Source organism: Hyperolius riggenbachi, chromosome 5 (genome assembly GCF_040937935.1).
Source record: "Hyperolius riggenbachi isolate aHypRig1 chromosome 5, aHypRig1.pri, whole genome shotgun sequence".
Classification (NCBI taxonomy): domain Eukaryota; kingdom Metazoa; phylum Chordata; class Amphibia; order Anura; family Hyperoliidae; genus Hyperolius; species Hyperolius riggenbachi.
The window spans coordinates 28,019,249-28,040,422 of NC_090650.1; the positions used below are offsets into that span (position 1 = coordinate 28,019,249).

General features: G+C 44.9%; 1 protein-coding gene across 1 annotated transcript in view; it reads right to left on the reverse strand.

Moving 5' to 3' along the window:
• The window catches only part of SLC4A2 (solute carrier family 4 member 2), a 134,556-nt gene extending 118,992 nt beyond the window's left edge, over positions 1-15,564 (reverse strand). Inside the window, exon 1 of the mRNA XM_068235249.1 lies at positions 15,416-15,564. The gene's annotated coding sequence lies outside the window, so the exon portion shown is untranslated. The remainder of the gene's footprint in view (positions 1-15,415) is intronic.
• Between the last annotated feature and the right edge of the window lie 5,610 nt (positions 15,565-21,174).

Sequence of the window (21,174 nt, forward strand, 5' to 3'; positions counted from 1 at the left end):
CCTCTTCCTCTTTTCCTCCAGCAATGTATTGTGGGAAAGTGTCTCCTGAGCCCCCAGATGAGAACCCCCTCCTCAAGGAGATCTGTGTCTGTCACCTTGTGTGACTATAATTACCCAGAATTCTTTAGCTGCCAGCAGGACCCACTGCAAGCAAATCTCAGTCACTGACCAGCATCATGCTGGCAGCATGCCCCCCTCCCTCCCATGCTCTGTATATCCCCTTCTCCCTGCCTCTATAACCCATTCTCTATATACACATATCCCCTACCTCATACATGTCTCCTACTATATATCCCTTCCTAGAAACCAGCTTCCCCACTCACCCCATATTCCTCCTCATCATATATATTTCCAGTCACCCCTTTCCTCACATACCTCCTCCATCTCCTTCCTATTTCTTTCTATCCCAGATACCACCTCCCCTCCCCATTTACTCCCTCCACGGTCCACCCTACATAGATAAAGTGACCCTTATCTAGCCCACCCCCCTCAGCAGTACCATAATCCTTATCCACCTGTTCACATACAGTACCTGAATCACTCCAACTCTACATAGCCTCATTTACTATACCTTGCATTATACTTCAACCACACCAATTTACTTTTTTCCTGTGGGATCACTATATGATAATGTTGCGATAGCATCATTGTTGTGGGCAGCACGGTGGCGTAGTGGTTAGCGCTCTTGCTTTGCAGCTCTGGGTCCCTGATTTGAATTCCAGCCAGGGCAACATCTGCAAGGAGTTTGTATGTTCGCCCCATGTCTGCATGGGTTTTCTCCGGGCACTCCAGTTTCCTCTCACATCCAAAAACATACAGATAAGTTATCTGGCTTACCCCTAAATTGGCCCTAGACTGCGATACATACATCCACAATACGGTACAATACATCGACATATGGCTACGGTAGGGATTAGATTGGGAGCCCCTCTGAGGGACAGCCAGTGACATGACTATGGACTCTGTACAGCGCTGCAGAAGATGTCGGTGCTATATAAATAATAATAATTTTTTTACATATGTAAAAATACGAGGTTAAAGCTACCATGTGAGCAATGATACAACATTAAAGGGACTCCGAGCACCTCTCATGGGCATGCTTTTGAGCCAGACGACTTCCAACAAAGTCGTGCTATGACCCCTCTGGAGGAGCCTCTTGCAATGGCCATGCGTGTCACTTCCTCTTCCTGCTTCATTCAGTGATGCACTTCTCTAACAGAGAAGACAGGGGTGACCCGGATGTTATAACATAGCCATGATGGCAGCTGTGATTTTTAAATTGAAATCGAACGAAAACCTTGATGTAGAAAAAATTTGATGCAGAACGGTGATTTATGCATCAAATGAAAGAGGAAAGGTATGCATCTTTAAGTACTTTGCAGTACTGGTCGGAGTCTTAAAGGCATGCCCATGAGAGGTGCTCGGAGTCCCTTTAAACTCAGCAGATGAGTCTCAATTATTTATGTGAGTTAATTTTAGCTGGAATTGCTGCAAATCTTTTCATCTGAAAGACTGTAGTTTCCGGGCAATACAGTGCTGGAACTAAAATTCAATATCTCACAAAAGTGAGTACAACTCTCACATTTTTGTGAATATTTTATTACCTATATCTTTTTATGGGACAACACTGAAGATATGACACTGATACCATGTAAAATAGTGTACAGCTTGTATAAGAATGTAAATTTGCTGTCCCATCAAAATAACTCATCACACAGCCATTAACCCCCCAGGCGGTATGATTATTTCCAGATTTCAGGGTCTTTTAAAATGTTTCAGACCCTAAAAACAGGGGAAAATCATGCCGCCAGAATCTCTGCAGCAGCCCCAGCACTCACCCATCTCCCTGGGCTCCAGCGCTGCAATTTTACCTCCATCCTCCGGGTGGCGCTGTAACTCTGTGGTGAGATCGATGACAGCGATCTCACCAGAGTGTTTCAGATCCTCGGAGGACCGGAAGGAGACTGGCTATTGACATCTGGATACCCCAGGAGGTGAGTAAACAAGCCCGCTGCCCGCTATACTCTGCATAGAGCTCCCGGGGGCTAGCCTGAGCTTAGCTCAGGACTACCGCCAGGGAGGTTAATGTCTAACCAAGGGCAACAAAAGTGAGTACATCACTAAGTGAACAATGTCAAAATTCTGGGGGGGGAGGGGGGGGTGGCAACCAGTGGAATCTAAGGACCTTCTAGTATAGACGGGGAAAAACACAGAGACTTCAGGAGCCCCTAATGCTGGGAATACACAATGATTTTTTTCTGCAGATTTATTGACCGATCGATCGATTTTCTGATCGATTACCATTCACTTCTATGAGAACATCGGTCAGAAAAATGATCGAAATTTGATCGGACTTGACGGAAATTATCTATTGAGCCATCTATCTGCCAAAAAACTTCAATGCATATTCCCAGCATTACAGTGTAGTAAATCGAGAAGGAGTTTCTTGAATAAACAAGGTAATTGAGTGTACGCACAAAGGTAGGTTGAAAGACCAGCAACCCCAGTATAAAGGCAGGTGAGGAAGTCCCGTCCCCACTCGGGTTCTCAGTTCTCCAATCGTACGAGTCCCATTCCAGGGAAAAAGGGTACATGTTCAAGTTCAACGAACAAGAACAAGAGACCAAGAACCCCCCCAAAAGAAACGGACCAGGAGGGCTGTATGGGTATGAAACTGGGAGAGGAACCACCTTAAAAAACAGTGGATCCCATTGATAGATATATATATATGGCAATTAAGTTTTGGCCCACCTGTACAGAAAGTGTCAATGCCAATTTCAAAAAATATTGAACACTTGAACGATAATGAGTTACGCAGGGCGCAGTCCGCTTCCTCAGATCAAATAACAAACAGTGTCTGTAATGGGATATCAGTCAGCTCGGAGTGCCTCTTTTTTGTAGAGGTAAGCCAAAATCGAATTACCTTATATATAGCTATGAGATCCACTGTTTTTTGGGGGGTGCCTCCTCTCTCCCAGTTTCAATGTCAAAATTCAGCCCAATTAGATATTTTCCCTTCCTGGGGTCATGTAACTCATTAGTGCTACCTGGTCTCAGGTGTGAATGGGGAGCAGGTGTGGTAAGTTTGGCGTTATCGCTCTAACACTCTCTCATACTGGTCACTGGAAGCTCAACATGGCACCTCATGGCAGAAAATCTCTGAGGATCGTAGAAAAAAGAATGGTTGCTCTTCAGAAAGATGTCCGAGCCTATAAGAAGATTTCCAACACCCTGAAACTGAGTTGCAGTACAGTGGCCAAGATCATAGAGTGGTTTAACAGGACAGGTTCCCCTCAGAACAGGCCTTGCAATGGTCAACCATAGAGGTTGAGTGCACATGCTCAGAATAAGTAGTGGCAGCATTGCGGCAGAGGATGAAAGGCTAGGGAAGGGGGGCAAGCAGACTTAAAGAGGATCTCCAGTGAAAATAATGTAATACAAAAAAATGCTTAATTTTTACATTAATTATGTATAAATGATTTGGTCAGTGTTTGCCCATCGTAAAATCTTTCCTCTCCCTGATTTACATTCTGACCTTTATCACATGGCGACATTTTTACTGCTGGCAGGTGATGTCAGTGAAAGGAGATGCTGCTTGCTTTTTTGGCAGTTGGAAACAGCTGTAAACTGCTATTTCCCTCAATGCAACGAGGTTCACAGACAGGAAACTGCCAGGACCATGGTCCCCACTGTTTCCTGTGGGAGGGGTTTCACCACAATATCAGCCATACAGAGCCCCTGATGATCCGTTTGTGAAAAGGAAAAGATTTCTCATGTAAAAGGGGGTATATTGCTTACTGGGTCCGAGAAGTACGGCGTGGGCACAGGATGACTGCAGGCGGCGGCTAGAAGCCCCAGGTAAGTTAAACTGTTTTTTTTTCCAGGCTTAAGTGAAAGGGATATGGATGTTTCCTTTTACACAATATCAGTTGCCTGGCAGTCCTGCTGATCTCTTTGCTTGCAGTAGTGGCTGAATCACACAACTGAAACAAGCATGCAGCAAATCCAGTCTGACTTCAGTCAGAGCACCTGATCTGCATGCTTGTTCAGGGGCTGTGGCTAAAAGTATTGGAGACACGGGATCAGCAGGAGAGTCAGGCAACTGGTATTATTTTTAAAAGATAAATCCATATTATTTTCAATTTAGGTTCCCTTTAAGCAGCCACTCCACATCTCCAGATGTTGCTCCTGATTTGCTATTCCGCAAGCATCCCACTTTTCCATTTCTAGTAACCCCCCTTTTCCATGTTCAGCCATCCCTTTGGGTAGCAGCTGCCCTAGGCCCCTGCCTTTGTGGCCTTTGCAGAAAAGCCATCCGTCTGAATTCTAATTGAGGACATACCACCCATTGCCTACATGCTGAGACAAAATCCACATTGAGTGTGAAAAGGTCCTTTGTTGTTAATAAGTGGTGTGCCTAACCTGCTCATAGCATCCATCCCAGGCCCCGTATCATGTGGCATAAACATAATGCAGCCATACATGCTGCGCCACACACAGACACAATGTTACACTTCACAAAAAGGCAGGAAGCTCCTCCGACACACTGACACCTAACATTACCGCAGCTAATCTCTCCCTCTATCCAAACCAATCATCACCTACTAACTAACTCCTGTGATCTGGCAGCCGCTGCCCCCCCCGGACTAATGTATCTAATCTTCCCGCAACTTAAAGGAGACGCCAGGTAAAAATTAACTGATGAGATAAACAATTGTATCTATTCTCCTACTCCGAAAAAGGATTTTTTTTTAGAATTCCAGTTTTTTTTTCAGTGTATCAGTTTAAAAAAATGTTTCATTGTTTAATGTCTCGTATGATACAAACTTTCAGTGTCCCAGCAGCTAAAACATGTGAACTATTGACCTTCTTTAATCTATCCCCTGCACTCAGAAGCTGTTCTCTGCCAGGAAAGAGTTTTATGGCTGTAATTACTTATTAGAGATCATTACGCTATAGTTTGAATGGGTCCCCTGACTGAAAAGAAACTGGTACCTGCATACCTGACTTTTTAAAGGACAATGAAATAAGAGTTATATGGAGGCTGCCATATTTATTTCCTTTTAATTAATGCCAGTTGCCTGGCTGTCCTGCAGATCCTCTGACTCTAACACATTTATCCATAGACTTTGAACAAGTATGCAGCAGATCAGGTGTTTCTGACATTATTGTCAGATCTGACAAGATTAGCTGCATGCTTGTTTCTGGTGTTGCTCAGACACTACTGCAGCCAAATAGATCGGCAGGACTGCAAGGCAACTGGTATTGTTTAAAAGGAAATCAATAAGGCAGCCTCCATATTCTTCTCACTACAGTTGTCTTTTAACTGTTTCAGGCAGCATAGTTATTTGTATGCTAGACACTGTACATACATCAACTCATGTCACATGTCACCTTGGTAAGCCTAAGGACCGCTTCCACTAGCACGGAAACCGGGATGAATTAGCAGAGTTTCCCCGCAGGCAAATCGCGCGGGAAAACTCTGCCATAAGAAATAATGGCGCCGCCGGCTGAATTGCTTGCCCTAGCGATTCGGCCAACATTGCCATTTGTTTCCGTGCGGGAGGCAGCGAATCCCATAGTTGTGCATGGCACGGCTTATGGGATCTGTCTGCGTACCTGCAGACCCGAAAGTGCCGCCGCCTGTCTCGCTGCTGCGCGCGGCACTAGTGGAAACGTAGCCTTATACAAATTTTAGATCCTAGGTTCTCATTGTGTGGTTTGCGCTCCTCTAGCGGTACCTGAGACTCCCATGGCCAAATTATTACAGTGAATTCATGGATTAAAAATAATGCTGCACCCGGTAGAAATAAGACTGAATAAGTATTTTAAAAATGTTTAAAAATCAGATATACTGAAATATTGAGTACTTCCTACAGATATATGTGTGACGGGGGAGGGGGTACTTGAGATGATGTTTTGCACAAAAGGCTGTAATCGGAAAACCATGTTTGTGATGAATAGTGACGGATGAACATGCTCACCTTGGACATTTTGTGGTGAACAATGGTCGTTCCGTTTGCATTTGCCATGAGTTCTTATATCCAAAAGTTTGCGTTCGCAATTAACATTGAAGTCAAGAGTCGCCGACATTAGTGGTTAACCTCCTGAGCGTTACGCAGCTAGCGTTACTAGGCTAGCTAGTATAGGTGGCCAGCACCCCCAATCGCTCCCGATCCCCCCCGATCCAGCTGCTTATACATTACTCAGCCTGGTTCGCAGCCTCCCTGCACAGCTCTGGTCTTCACTATGGGAAGGATCGTATATGACGTCATGCGCAGTCACGAACCTCCCCATAGTTAAAGACCGGAGCTGTGCGGGGAGGCTGTGCCGATCGCTGGAGGCTGGAGCCAGGCTGGGTAATGTATAAGCGGCTGGGGCGATCGGGGGGTGCCGGACACCTATACTAGCTAGCCTAGTGCTAGCTAAACCTTTTGCAGGCATTCAATCTATTAGATTTATACTGGGGGACTCCTGAGGCTAGCGGGCGGTATGTCAGACACAGTGTCAGGCATACAGCTCAGGAGGTTAATAGCAAAGCACCCCATACATGTCAGAATCACTAAATTTGCAGGGTATGTCAAGGAGACCAGTGAGCAGGGGTCAATGTGCAGCAGTAGAGGGGGGGGGGGGGGGGGGGGCACAGGTCAGGGTGCTGTGGGTGCCCTCCCCTGTGTTATTACTAGATGCAGCAGGAGGTGGGGGGGGGGGGCACAGGTCAGGGTGCTGTGGGTGCCCTCCCCTCTGTTATTACTAGATGCGGCAGGAGGCAGGGGGTAGCGTGGAGAGAGCTTCATGCGGCTAATCCGGTCAGACTTCAGTCAGAAACATCTGATGTGCATGCTTGTTCAGGGGCTGTCACTATTAGTATTAGAGGCAGAGGATCAGCAGGACTGCCAGGCAATGTTAATTGTTTAGAAGGTAATAAATATGGCAGCCTCCATATCCCTCTCAGTTCAGGTGTGCTTTAATCAATCAATTTAAAGTGGATCCGAGATAAACTTTTACTCATTGCATAATTGTGTTCCTTTCATATTGTTTATAGGGCATTCCTCAAGCCAAATACTTTTTTTCTTTTGTTTTAATACTCTAATTCCCTATAAACTAAACAAGCCTCGCCCACAGCTTCTCCAGAGAGCCTTGACACTCTCAGCCTTAGTAGCAAGGGCTTATGGGAGCTCAGTCTGGGCAGGAGGAGGCGGAGGTTACTACTAGCCATAGATTTCAGAGGCAGAGGGGAGGAGGGAGGAGAAGAGGAGAGTGAGCTGAGGGCTGGAGATGCAGAGCTGCTTACCTGTGTGTAATGTGACAAACAGAACATGGCTGCACTCGTATCACAGGAATAAATAATCATAAACTGTTGAAGCTGTTTGCAGCTAGATTTGCTGTGTAATCTAAACTTTAGATAAGATATATAGACAAGTTACTTGTTATAGTTAGTTTTTCATCTCGGATCCGCTTTAAACAATCGATAATGTGATTGTTCAGGATCAATTGGGCTCACCAGCTTCTCTGTTTTCATACAATACAATCTGGAGGTGGAGCAGCGGAGGGGGGGCAGATGGGACACAGAGGCATGTTCTCTGTCTCAAGGGGGTAATGGGAGGAGAGGGATTCCCTACTCAAACGCCCACTAGGGGCATTTCTGCAGGCTTTCCAGAGCTGCCAACGGGCAGCTCTCTCTCCCTGGCCGCGCCCCTTGCCAATCCCCCACCTCCCTGCATGCTGGGAGAGAGGGATCTCCCTCCTTCCAGCGTCGTGACCCAGAAGTCACAAAAGTGAAAGTGGGCCCTAGCATGCCTCAGGAGCGGCGGAGAGCGGCGTGGACGGCGGCTACCTGATCCACCCAGCCCCCTGGATCAGGTAGCCCAGGTTTTTTTTTTTTATACGAGTCCACCTTGGGCTCCCTTTAAGGCTGGGAGCATACTTGCCTGTGCAGAAAACTATAAGTTTTTGCCATGAGCATTTATCCGTTTTTCTATGCATTTGAATTTTTGGAGCTGCGTTATTGCATGCGTTTGTGTTTTTCCTGCGTTTGCGTTTTGCATGTTTTAATAATCTGTCTTTTCAATAAAAGAGAAATAGAGTATCAGGGCTGGTGCACACCAGAGTGGTTCTGAAGCATTTTTTAAAACACTTGCATGGGGAAAACCGCTTGGCTAATGAAAGTGAATGGAATGGTGCACACCACAAACGCAAACTCGGGGGCTGCAGCATTTTTTAGATTTCTGAGGCGTTTTTGCCTCAATGTTAAAGTATAGGAAAGTGGAAAACCGCTCTGAAAAATGCTAGATCAGGCCTAGTGCACACCAGAGCGGTTCGGCAGCGTTTTTCGATCCACTTGCGGATGTGGAAGCGCTTAAGTAATGTATTTCAATGGGCTGGTGCACACCAGAGTGGGAGGCGTTTTGCAGAAACGCAATACTCCCGGGCTGCTGCAGATTTTGGATTGCGGAGGCGCTTCTGCCTCCAATGTAAAGTATAGGAAAAACGCAAACCGCTCTGAAAAACGCTACATCAGAGCGGTTTTGCAGGCGTTTTTGTTACTGTAACAATATATGAAATCTACGACACCAAAAACGTTTCCCAAAACCGCAAAATGCTAGGTGAAACGCTACAGAAAATTAAGAAAAAGCGTTTCAAAAACCTCTAGTGTTTTGCAGATCTGCTCGAGGTTTTTGGTGTGCACTGGGCCTCAGATCTATTTTTTTTAACAAAAACACAAAACCCAAGTCTTTTTGCAGCTTCATTGGAAAGCACTACATATGGTTCACATACAGTATGCATACAGTAGAATGCGCGTTGCAAATCCCAGGGAGATGCGATTCACAATGCAGCCCATACACTTTAATTGAATGCGATTTCGTGGACATTTTCCACATTGCAGCAAAGCGCTTACGATTCAAACAAGTGGGCTCCTAGCATAAAGAAAATATCAGGCAAACTAAAAAAAAAACAGATTTACTTACCTGGATCTGCCAGTAGTCCTGCATCTGTGCTCCTGCCCAGGAAGGCGTGACCGCAAGCAGCCCATCCGTGTGCTCGCCCATGCGCAGTACCTGCCGACCTCGGTCAGCGGCTGCTAGAGAGGGGACCCCCTCCCACAGTGTGATGTCATGACCATGATCTTGACAGCTTGCTGTCTGTGAACCTTACTGCATTGTGGGAAATAACTGCCAAGCAAGCAGTATCTCCGTCTGTGCACAGATCTCTCCGTAACAAACATTCCGCACAGATAATCTGACAGAACTAAAGATGTCACCACCAATGATCATTTTCAGAATGTTAATCAGAGAGAGGAAAGATTTTACAATGGGCAAAGAGTGACTAAATAATCTATAATCTATAAAAGGAATATTGTAAACAATGAGGTGATGCTAAAACAATGAAAGTCTATGGGACGTTTCATACCTGCCACGGTGCGATGTGCTAGTAGGAGCATCAGGTGTGAAAGCAACAGCGCCTTACCCGGCAATATTTTTTTGCTGCCTGAGGCAAACTTGCGAGGATGCCCCCTCCTGATTTTTAACACACTGACTGGCTGTGAGTCTGTGACAAACAAACTGCTCACCCTCAGCCACTCCATTCCTCCTCAGTCAGGACAGCGGTGCCACCTCCTCCCTTCTGCTGTGCAAGTCAAATTATACACTTCTGCTCTCCTGCCTCCCCCCTCCTCACTCGCTGTCAGACTCCTCACACAGCACAACAAGCTGCTTTTCCCCAATGCTGCTCTCCTGCCTCCCCCCTCCTCACTCGCTGTCAGACTCCTCACACAGCACAACAAGCGACTTTCCCCCAATGCTGCTGCTCTCCTGCCTCCCCCCTCCTCACTCACTGTCAGACTCCTCACACAACACAACAAGCTGCTTTTCCCCAATGATGCTCTCCTGCCTCCCCCTCCTCACTCACTGTCAGACTCCTCACACAGCACAACAAGCTGCTTTTCCCCAATGCTGCTCTCCTGCCTCCCCCCTCCTCACTCACTGTCAGACTCCTCACACAGCACAACAAGCTGCTTTCCCCCAATGCTGCTCTCCTGCCCCCCCCCCTTCCACACTCACTATCAGACTCCTCACACAGCACAACAAGCTGCTTTTCCCCAATGCTGCTCTCCTGCCTCCCCCCTCCTCACTCACTGTCAGACTCCTCACACAACACAACAAGCTGCTTTTCCCCAATGATGCTCTTCTGCCTCCCCCTCCTCACTCACTGTCAGACTCCTCACACAGCACAACAAGCTGCTTTTTCCCAATGCTGCTCTCCTGCCTCCCCCCTCCTCACTCACTGTCAGACTCCTCACACAACACAGCAAGCTGCTTTTCCCCAATGCTGCTCTCCTGCCTCTCCCCTCCTCACTTACTGTCAGACTCCTCACACAGCACAACAAGCTGCTTTTCCCCAATGATGCTCTCCTGCCTCTCCCCTCCTCACTCACTGTCAGACTCCTCACACAGCACAACAAGCTGCTTTTCCCCAATGCTGCTCTCCTGCCTCCCCCTCCTCACTCACTGTCAGACTCCTCACACAGCACAACAAGCTGCTTTCCCCCAATGCTGCTCTCCTGCCTCTCCCCTCCTCACTCACTGTCAGACTCCTCACACAGCACAACAAGCTGCTTTTCCCCAATGCTGCTCTCCTGCCTCCCCCCTCCTCACTCACTGTCAGACTCCGCACACAGCACAACAAGCTGCTTTTCCCCAATGCTGCTCTCCTGCCTCCCCCCTCCTCACTCACTGTCATACTCCTCACACAGCACAACAAGCTGCTTTTCCTCAATGCTGCTCTCCTGCCTCTCCCCTCCTCACTCACTGTCAGACTCCTCACACAGCACAACAAGCTGATGATGACCTTTTCATCTCGCTTCTCCTCCTACTCTGACTGCATGCTGTGTGTGTAAACACCGTACAAACATGCTGCCTCTGTAATCTCTGCGCCTGTTCATGAGAGAACCGGCCCTGTTTACAGATAATTAGCCCATGTTACTGAGGCTGGAGCCACTCTTGTTAAAAAGTGTGTGCAATGCAAAATTCCGTGCAATGTTTTTCAATGCTAATGCGTACGTTCATTCGCAAGTCCTCTATTTTTCAGCAGCAATACGCGCGCGTTTAATAAACGGATTCCCCATCGCATAAAATCCCAACCCATGGACAATTCCTGGACAATTCCTGGACATAGACTGCTATCAGGTTCTGGCAGTCTACAGTTGGCGAAGTAGGCGCAAAAACGTGCGCAAAAGATGAAAATTTTACCCGCATAAAGCCACCTGCATTTTACGCAGACACAAGTGGGGCCTCTCATTAAAGGGAACCCGAGGTGAGAAGGATATGGAGGCTGACATGTTTATTTCCTTTTAAATAACGCACATTGCCTGGCTGTCCTGCTGATCCTCTGCCTCTAATACTTTAAGCCACAGACCCTGAACTAGCATGCAGCAGATCAGATGTCTATGACAAATCTGACAAGATTAGCTTGTTTCAGGTTTGTGATTTAGAGTCAACTGACCAGAAAGATCAGCAGGACTGCCAGGCAACTGGTATTGTTTAAAAGGACATAAATATAGCAGCCTCCATGTGTCTCCTTGGGTTGCTTTTAAATATGACATAATAGTAATAGATAATAAAGTGTGTGATACACAAAGTGACATCATACTGATAGATAATACGCCAGCGATACAGAATGAAACATCATCATAATAATCATATAGAGAAACAGTGTGTATTGCGCAGCAAACCAGCGATAAAAAATGTGAAATAACAGTAATAGATAATAAGCCAGCAATACACAAGGTGGCATCTCAGATAATAAGCCAGATATAAGCAATATGATATCATACACAAGTCCTGCCCGACCTACATTCCGTCCTGGTCAGCAGATACACACCTGGCCGCCCACTCTACTCCTCCAACGACCTCCTCCTAACCTAACCACCCCATGCATCTCGCACTCCCATGCACAACTACAGGACTTCACTAGAGCTGCCCCTATCCTCTGAAACTCTCTCCTACTGCCTACCATGCTTACCCCCTCCTTCAACACCATCAAACAAGCCCTCAAAACTCAACTTTAAGAAGGTCTACACCACCTCGCCGATGCCCTAACTCTCGATGCAGCCCCCCTCCATTTGTGTCACCACCCCCTCCCTCTAGATTGTAAGCCTTTGGCAGCTCCCTCTCCCCTTGTATATCATACCTGAACATGCCCTCTACCCAGAATAATGTGAACTTGTATTATTGGGACTAGTACTCTAGTGAGTACGAGAGAAACCGCTGCCGGTAGACTTGGGCGCAGGATACAGCAGATATACGGCTTATGCTGCTCCTGCACAAGTCCCGGCGGGGTTAATTACTATTCCCCCTTCAGGTCCATGTGGATGGTGGGGAATGGTGTAATTCAGATTCCAGCTATTGCTGGCGGCCAAATTACAATGTTTTAAAAGTAACTTCAGCTCCATCTTCTGACGGCGCCGAAGTTACTCACTGTGCACCTCTGTAGCTGTAATGCCTATTATGGTTTATGGTGGCTCCGGCTGCGCCCAAATCTCCTGCGTTCTAATCGACGTGCTCGACTCCAGTGCAGTATCTAGCATTGTATTACTACCTGTATTGTGTTGGGTATCTTATTGCTTATTACCTGTATTGTGTTTTTCGGTCACCCCTGTTATCATTGTCTGTAATCTTATGTATTGTACAGCACTGCGTAATATGTTGGTGCTATATAAATACAATAAATAAATAATAATAATCACACTAACATATTATAAGCCAGTGATTCATAAGGTAGCATCTCAGATAATAAGCCAGTGATAAACAATGTGATATCACACGAACATATTATAAGCCAGTGATAAATAATGGGATATCACACTAACATATTATAAGCCAGTGATAAATAATGGGATATTACACTAACATATTATAAGCCAGTGATAAATAATGTGATATCACACTAACATATTATAAACTAAGAAAAACAAAAGTTTGCTTTCTTAACCACTTTACCCCCGCCTGTACGAATTTCTCCGTCCCTTTTTCCATCCTTTAACCCCCAGGGACGGAGAAATCCGTACTTTCCGCGCACCCGCCGCTGCCCGCGCTCCCGCTCGTAAACACGCCGCCGCCCGCTCGCCCGGAGATTAATGAATGGGAAAATCCATTCCCGTTCGTTAATCTAAGCCCCACAATGATCCGCTGCTCTCCGATGGGCAGCGCGATCATTGTGAGAAAAAACAAACACTCACAGCCTCCTACTACTTCCTGCAAGCGTCCGGAAGGACGCTCGCAGGTCGCAATACACAAAAAGTTACTGTTGCCATCTTGTGGCCAAATAGTAAAACTACACCCCTAAGCATTTTTTACATAGACATAAATTAGTGTTACACAAAAAATTAACTCATTACCTCCCACACTCCCCATTTTTTTTTTTTGTAAAAAAATTCAAAAATTTACAATTAAAAAAAATACATAAATAGTTACCTTAGGGACTGAACTTTTTAAATATTTATGTCAAGAGGGTATAACGCTGTTACTTTATAAACTATGGGCTTGTAATTAGGGATGGATGCAAAACTGAAAAAAATGCACCTTTATTTCCAAATAAAATATTGGTGCCAAACATTGTGATAGGGACATAATTTAAACGGTTTTATAACCGGGACAAAAGGGCAAATAAATTTCATGGGTTTTAATTACAGTAGCATGCATTATTTAAAAACTATAATGGCCGAAAACTGAAAAATAATTTTTTTCCCACATTTTTCCTATTTTCCCATTAAAACACATTTAGAATAAAATAATTCTTGGCATAATGTCCCACCTAAAGAAAGCCTAATTGGTGGCGGAAAAAACAAGATATAGTTCATTTCATTGCGATAAGTAATGATAAAGTTATAGACGAATGAATGGAAGGAGCGCTGAAAGGTGAAAATTGCTCTAGTGCTCAAGGGGTAAAACCCCTCAGTGGTGAAGTGGTTAAAACAGAAGGAATTTGCGATAATTCAGGTTGGAGTGAGCTTTCTGCTGAATATAAATTATATTCAGCAGTGATGCATTGTGGGAGACATCTCAAGCTCACTCCAACCTGAATTATCGCAAATTCCTTCTGTTTTAAGAAAGCAAACTTTTGTTTTCCTTAGTATTTTAGTAAGGGGTTTTTTTAGGACCATTGTAGCCCCTCACACACTCCAATGAGTTCTGGTTCACCATTAGCTTGCTGGATATTATAAACTAGTGATAAAGTATGTGATATCACACTAACATATTATAAGCCAGTGATACACAAGGTAACATCTCAGATAATAAACCAGTGATAAACAATGTGATAGCACACTAACATATTATAAGCAAGTGATAAATAATGTGATATCACACTAACATATTATAAGCCAGTGATAAATAATGTGATATCACACTAACATATTATAAGCCAGTGATAAATAATGGGATATCACACTAACATATTATAAGCCAGTGATAAATAATGGGATATTACACTAACATATTATAAGCCAGTGATAAATAATGGGATATTACACTAACATATTATAAGCCAGTGATAAATAATTGGATATCACACTATTATATTATAAGCCAGTGATAAATAATGGGATATCACACTAACATATTATAAGCAAGTGATAAAGATTGTGATATCACACTAACATATTATAAGCAAGTGATAAAGAATGTGATATCACACTACCATATTATAAGTCAGTGACACACAATATGATATCACCTTTATATAAGTCAGGGATACACAATGTGACATCACATTTACATATTATAAGCCAGTGACATGCCATGTGATATCACACTAACATATTATAAGTTAGCCAATAAATGGTATCCTCCTGATTCAAAACCTCTTGTATATTATAAGCCAGTGATACACAAGGGAACATCTCAGATACTAAGCCAGGGATACAGAATGTGATTTCACACTAACATATTATAAGCCAGTGACACACAATATGATATAACATATTATAAGCAAGTGATAATGTGATATCACACTAACAGTGACACACAATGTGATATAACATATTATAAGCCAGTGACACACAATGTGATATAACATATTATAAGCCAGTGACACACAATGTGATATAACATATTATAAGCCAGTGACACACAATGTGATATAACATATTATAAGCCAGTGACACACAATGTGATATAACATATTATAAGCCAGTGACACACAATGTGACATCACACTGATGGATTGGAGTTGTCCTCAAAGCAATGCTCAGCCAGTCACAAGCCACTGAGACATAATGTCACATTCCAGTGATGTGTACATTGCTATTCGCAGCACATACACAGAGGGTGACATTCCTGGCTGCAGACACAGGGATGCAGCGGCTGAACAGCGACTAGCGGGTCACCCAGATACACAGCGCAGCCCAAACACTCACCTCCTGTGTGTCATTCCCGATCAGCTGGCTTCACTCACTGACTCACTGACTGACTGTGATTCCACTGAGACTTCTGTACCTCCTCTAGACAGCTCTGCCCCTCCACATGGCACTGCCTACTCCTGTATACACTGCACTGCCCCTCTATATACACCCTGCACTGGACATCGATCTACTCAGCACTGCCCATCTGTCTGCACAGCACTGCCCATCTATCTGCACAGCACTGCCTCCTGTCTATACAGCACTGCTCCTCTGTAAACACACTGCATTGCCCACCTATAAACTGCACTGCCCCTCTGTATACACTGCACTGCCCCTCCACATGGCAATGCCTACTATATACACAGACAACACTGCCTCTCTATACACCAGCCCTTCTCAACCTTTTTTGGGCCGAGGAACCCTCAAAAAAAATTTAAAATCTCAGGGAACTCCTGCATGAAAATGATGCCAAGAAACATCGCAATCGCCAATCACCACACATAGAAATTGCACCAATCTACTACCATAGCAAATGCAGTAATCAGCTCACATAAATGCATTCATCGCCCCCATATACAATGTACCAATCACCCACATATAAATTGCACCAATCTACTACCATAGCAAATGCAGTAATCAGCTCACATAAATGCATTCATCGCCCCCATATACAATGTACCAATCACCCACATATAAATTGCACCAATCTACTACCATAGCAAATGCAGTAATCAGCTCACATAAATGCATTCATCGCCCCCATATACAATGTACCAATCACCCACATATAAATTGCACCAATCAAAAGGGGGCCCCCAGTATAGGTAAGCAGACATAGATGTTCCCAGTATAGGTAAGCAAACATATATGTTCCCAGTATAGGTAACTAGGCAGAGGGGTTACCAGTATAGGTACAGACATATGTGTTCCCAGTATAGGCAGGCAGGAATAGGGGGCCCCAGTATAGGTAATTAGGCATAGGGGTTACCAGTATAGGTAACTAGGCATAGGTGTTCCCAGTATAGGCAGGCAAGAATAGGGGCCCCCAGTATAGGTAACTAGGCATAGGTGTTTCCAGTATAGGCAGGCAAGAATAGGGGCCCCCAGTATAGGTAATTAGGCATAGGGGTTCCCAGTATAGGTAACTAGGCATAGGTGTTACCAGTATAGGTAGGCAGGAATAGGGGCCCCCAGTATAGGTAACTAGGCATAGGTGTTACCAGTATAGGTAGGCAGGAATAGGTGCCCCCAGTATAGGTAACTAGGCATAGGGGTTACCAGTATAGGTAACTAGGCATAGGTGTTACCAGTATAGATAGGCAGGAATAAGTGTCCCCAGTATAGGTAACTAGGCATAGGGGTTACCAGTATAGGTAACTAGGCATAGGGGTTACCAGTATAGGTAACTAGGCATAGGTGTTACCAGTATAGGTAGGCAGGAATAGGTGACCCCAGTTTAGGTAACTAGGCATAGGGGTTACCAGTATAGGTAACTAGGCATAGGTGTTACCAGTATAGGTAGGCAGGAATAGGGGCCCCAAGTAAAGGTAACCAGACATGTGTTCCCATAGGCAGGAAGTCATAGGTGTTTCCAATAAAGGTAGGCAGGAATAGGAGGTGTCAGTGTGTGTGTGTGTGGGGGGGGGGGGGGGGGAGACACAAACTGCCCCAGGAGTCTTGTGCAGCCTCAACCTATCAGCCACCCAACGACTACAGTGCAATTCATACTCACCCGGTGACTGCCTCGCTCCCTGATTCATCTCCGCTCGCTGCAGTCTCCTCTCCGCTCGCTGCCGTCTCCTCTCCGCTCGCTGCCGTCTCCTCTCCGCTCCCTGCCATCTCCATTGCTGCTGCCTCTTTACGTCCACCACGCTCGCTCTCATACGTAACACTGAAGGGCGCAAAAACTGCCCTGTAAGAGAGCGGTGTGATGCGCTGTGCATTAAATCAATCCGCTGGTCGCATCAGAGGTCGAGTGGGACTATTTTGGCCCACGGAAGGGGATAGCGGGACCGATCTGTACCGTAGAAGAGGGAAAATGCTGCGGAACCCCTGGGGAACTCTCACGGAACCCCCGGTTAAAAATCACTTCTATACACACTGCACTGCCTCTATCAGCTGGATAGAGTACTGGTAAAGCTGCTGCCTTTGATGTGGGATTTGAGCCTTTGACCTGGGATTGAATCCTGGCTCAAGCCAGTATGTAAAACAATAAAGAGTCTTTGGGCAAGGATCCCTAATGACCCTGGTTGGCGTGAAGCACGGAGAAAAGCACAATTTAAATTTTCTTTGTCTTGTCTATCTGTATTCACTGCACTGTTCCTCTATATACACTGTATATACACTCGATATAACATCGGCTGGGGAGGAAAAAATATAATGGGGATCAAATAGTGAGCAGGAGATATGCTGTTCTAGACCTAAAAATCTACTCCAGAGCTTAATTGAAGGAATGACATTAGAGAATATGGCACTTATTCAATTCACTTTTTCTCCTAAGTTTTCTCTTAGGAGATAATTTTTCATCTTCTCTTTAAATTTACTTTTCAGCACTCTGCAATTGAAAAAGAACCAAAAAGTACTGTAGGTGATAAAGTACTATCAAAATTATTCTGAGTATGAGGCATTTTATTGAAAAAAACGATATAGTGTCCGCAACACTTGAGAGTCTGCCAGGGCTCAAGAAACACAGATACTAAGATTCAGGGAAAGAAAGCCCATATAAATAGCACCACTCAAATATAATATAATATCATTTATTCAGAAATTTGATAACTACAAAATACACTTGACATATTGGAGTATCAAAAACATTCATAAAAACAATTAAAACCGACCATGTGGTCGCATATGGTAACAGCTGCAAACAATCATGTCCATATAAGTGATTGAAATAAGGTTATAAAACCATCATATGAATCACAAAGAATAGCAATATATGCCCAAATATACACCCCAGTGTGCATCTAAATAAAGCACACTCAAGGTTGAACCCGGGTTCAGTAAAGTGCAAAGCATACATGTGAACACACACACATCAAAAAATATATATGTATAGTGCAATATAACAATAATACAGCATAGGTTGTAGTGTCAATCAGCAGGAGGCTGCTATGTATAAGGTAACCTAGGAGCAGCCTATAACTAGAGTGCACAGAGAAAAGAGAAGTGCTAAAATAAAGGAGAGATACTTAGCCCGGGAAGACCAGGGAGGCTAGGACAGTGCAGCTGAAGATGAGAGGGAGTCCCTTCAAGACAGTCCCGCAAGCTCTGCAGGCGTCACCCCGCTTTGGAAGGTTATATGATATATATGATGGTTTTATAACCTTATTTCAATCACTTATATGGACATGATTGTTTGCAGCTGTTACCATATGCGACCACATGGTCGGTTTTAATTGTTTTTATGAATGTTTTTGATACTCCAATATGTCAAGTGTATTTTGTAGTTATTATATATATATATATATATATATATATATATATATATATATACATATATTCTGAATAAATGATATTATATTATATTTAAGTGGTGCTATTTATATGGGCTTTCTTTCCCTGAATCTTAGTATGAGGCATTTTATTGATAAGAAATGTGAAAGTTTCACCTAGGAGAAAACGTAGGAGGAGATTGTGTAACAGTTTGAAAGGGAAGGAGATGATATTTCAGGATGAAAAAAATAGCAGTTTGGTTAAATAAAGTTACAGGACTCTTGTCTTATGCTGGGTACACACATTGAGAGTTCCAGCTCGATTCGCGGATCGATTCGATTATTTCAAACATGCTCGATTGGATTTCGATCGTTCCTGACGTTGATTTTGCATACTTAACATGAAAAAAAGATCGAAATCCAATCGAGCATGTTTGAAATAATCAAATCAATCCATTCGATCCCGCGAATCGAGCGGGAAATGTCAACGTGTGTACCCAGCATTAGCTGCCTGGCCATTTGTTTGCCTGCCACCAGGATTGTGCAGTATACATCTGGTTTGTCAGATGTTTGTTTCTGCTGTTTCTGATGCTCCTGCCATGCATTGCCAACAGGGTCAATAGAAAGTGCATTATACAGTGACCTGACGAAGGGCATTGTGTGCCCGAAATGAGCGTGTCGTTGCCTAAATATTATTGCTGAATGCATTAAGCCTATACTACTTCTGATTGTTATATCCCTGTTCTGGATGATTGTTTATACAGACAAGGATATTTCCATGTTTCATGAATACTCACCTGAACACTATTACTGTACTTTCAGAAAACTTAAAGAAACACTTGGCTCACAGTGATCACCAGGTCAGGAGCCAATGAAATCGACTCCTGACCGGCTCACGGAGCTCTTCTGTCATAGCGACGGCAGAGCAAGTGGGCTGCAGCCACAGGAGAGGATCGAGATCGGCGGGAGGATGCGGCGTGGCTTTTCAAATCTACACCCTGGCAGAGATAACACGTCCCAAACAGGGTGTGGATTTCAATTACCAACGTCCTGAAGTGGTTAAGGAAAACAACCCAGAACAGAACCAGTGACTAGAGTTGTTATTTAAATTCAGGACCATGTGGCTCATAACCCAAACAGTCACATCCAGCACCACTTCAGCACCGGACAGCAGGACAGGGTGCCGTCCATTTATCACTGGTACGTCTTCTTCACAGTGTGAAATCGGGAACTGCCAGAGCTAAATGAAACTCACCTGTCTCGCTGTGCGGTGCTGAATGCAGCTGTTCGGGTTACAAACCACGTGGTCCCGAGCCAGGTATAGGTGGTGGCCCAGTATAGGTAGCTAGGTATAGGTGGTGCCTCAGAATAGGTAGCCAGGTATAGGTGGTGGCCCAGTGTAGATAGCCAGGTATAGGTGGTGGCCCAGTATAGGTAGCTAGGTATAGGTGGTGCCCCAGTATAGGTAGCCAGGTATAGGTGGTGGCCCAGTATAGGTAGCTAGGTATAGGTGGTGGCCCAGTATAGGTAGCTAGGTATAGGTGGTGCCCCAGTATAGGTAGCCAAGTATAGGTGATGGCCCAGTATAGGTAGCTAGGTATAGGTGGTGCCTCAGAATAGGTAGCCAGGTATAGGTGGTTCCAGCCCCAGTATAGGTAGCCAGGTATAGGTAGTGGCCCAGTATAGGTAGCTAGGTATAGCTGGTGCCTCAGAATAGGTAGCCAGGTATAGATGGTTCCAGCCCCAGTATAGGTAGCCAGGTATAGGTGGTGGCCCAGTATAGGTAGCTAGGTATAGGTGGTGCCCCAGTATAGGTAGCCAGGTATAGGTGGTGGCCCAGTATAGGTAGCTAGGTATAGGTGGTGGCCCAGTATAGGTAGCTAGGTATAGGTGGTGGCCCAGTATAGGTAGCTAGGTATAGGTGGTGCCCCAGTATAGGTAGCCAAGTATAGGTGATGGCCCAGTATAGGTAGCTAGGTATAGGTGGTGCCTCAGAATAGGTAGCCAGGTATAGGTGGTTCCAGCCCCAGTATAGGTAGCCAGGTATAGGTAGTGGCCCAGTATAGGTAGCTAGGTATAGGTGGTGCCTCGGAATAGGTAGCCAGGTATAGGTGGTTCCAGCCCCAGTATAGGTAGCCAGGTATAGGTGGTGGCCCAGTATAGGTAGCTAGGTATAGGTGGTGCCCCAGTATAGGTAGCCAGGTATAGGTGGTGGCCCAGTATAGGTAGCTAGGTATAGGTGGTGGCCCAGTATAGGTAGCTAGGTATAGGTGGTGCCTCAGAATAGGTAGCCAGGTATAGGTGGTTCCAGCCCCAGTATAGGTAGCCAGGTATAGGTAG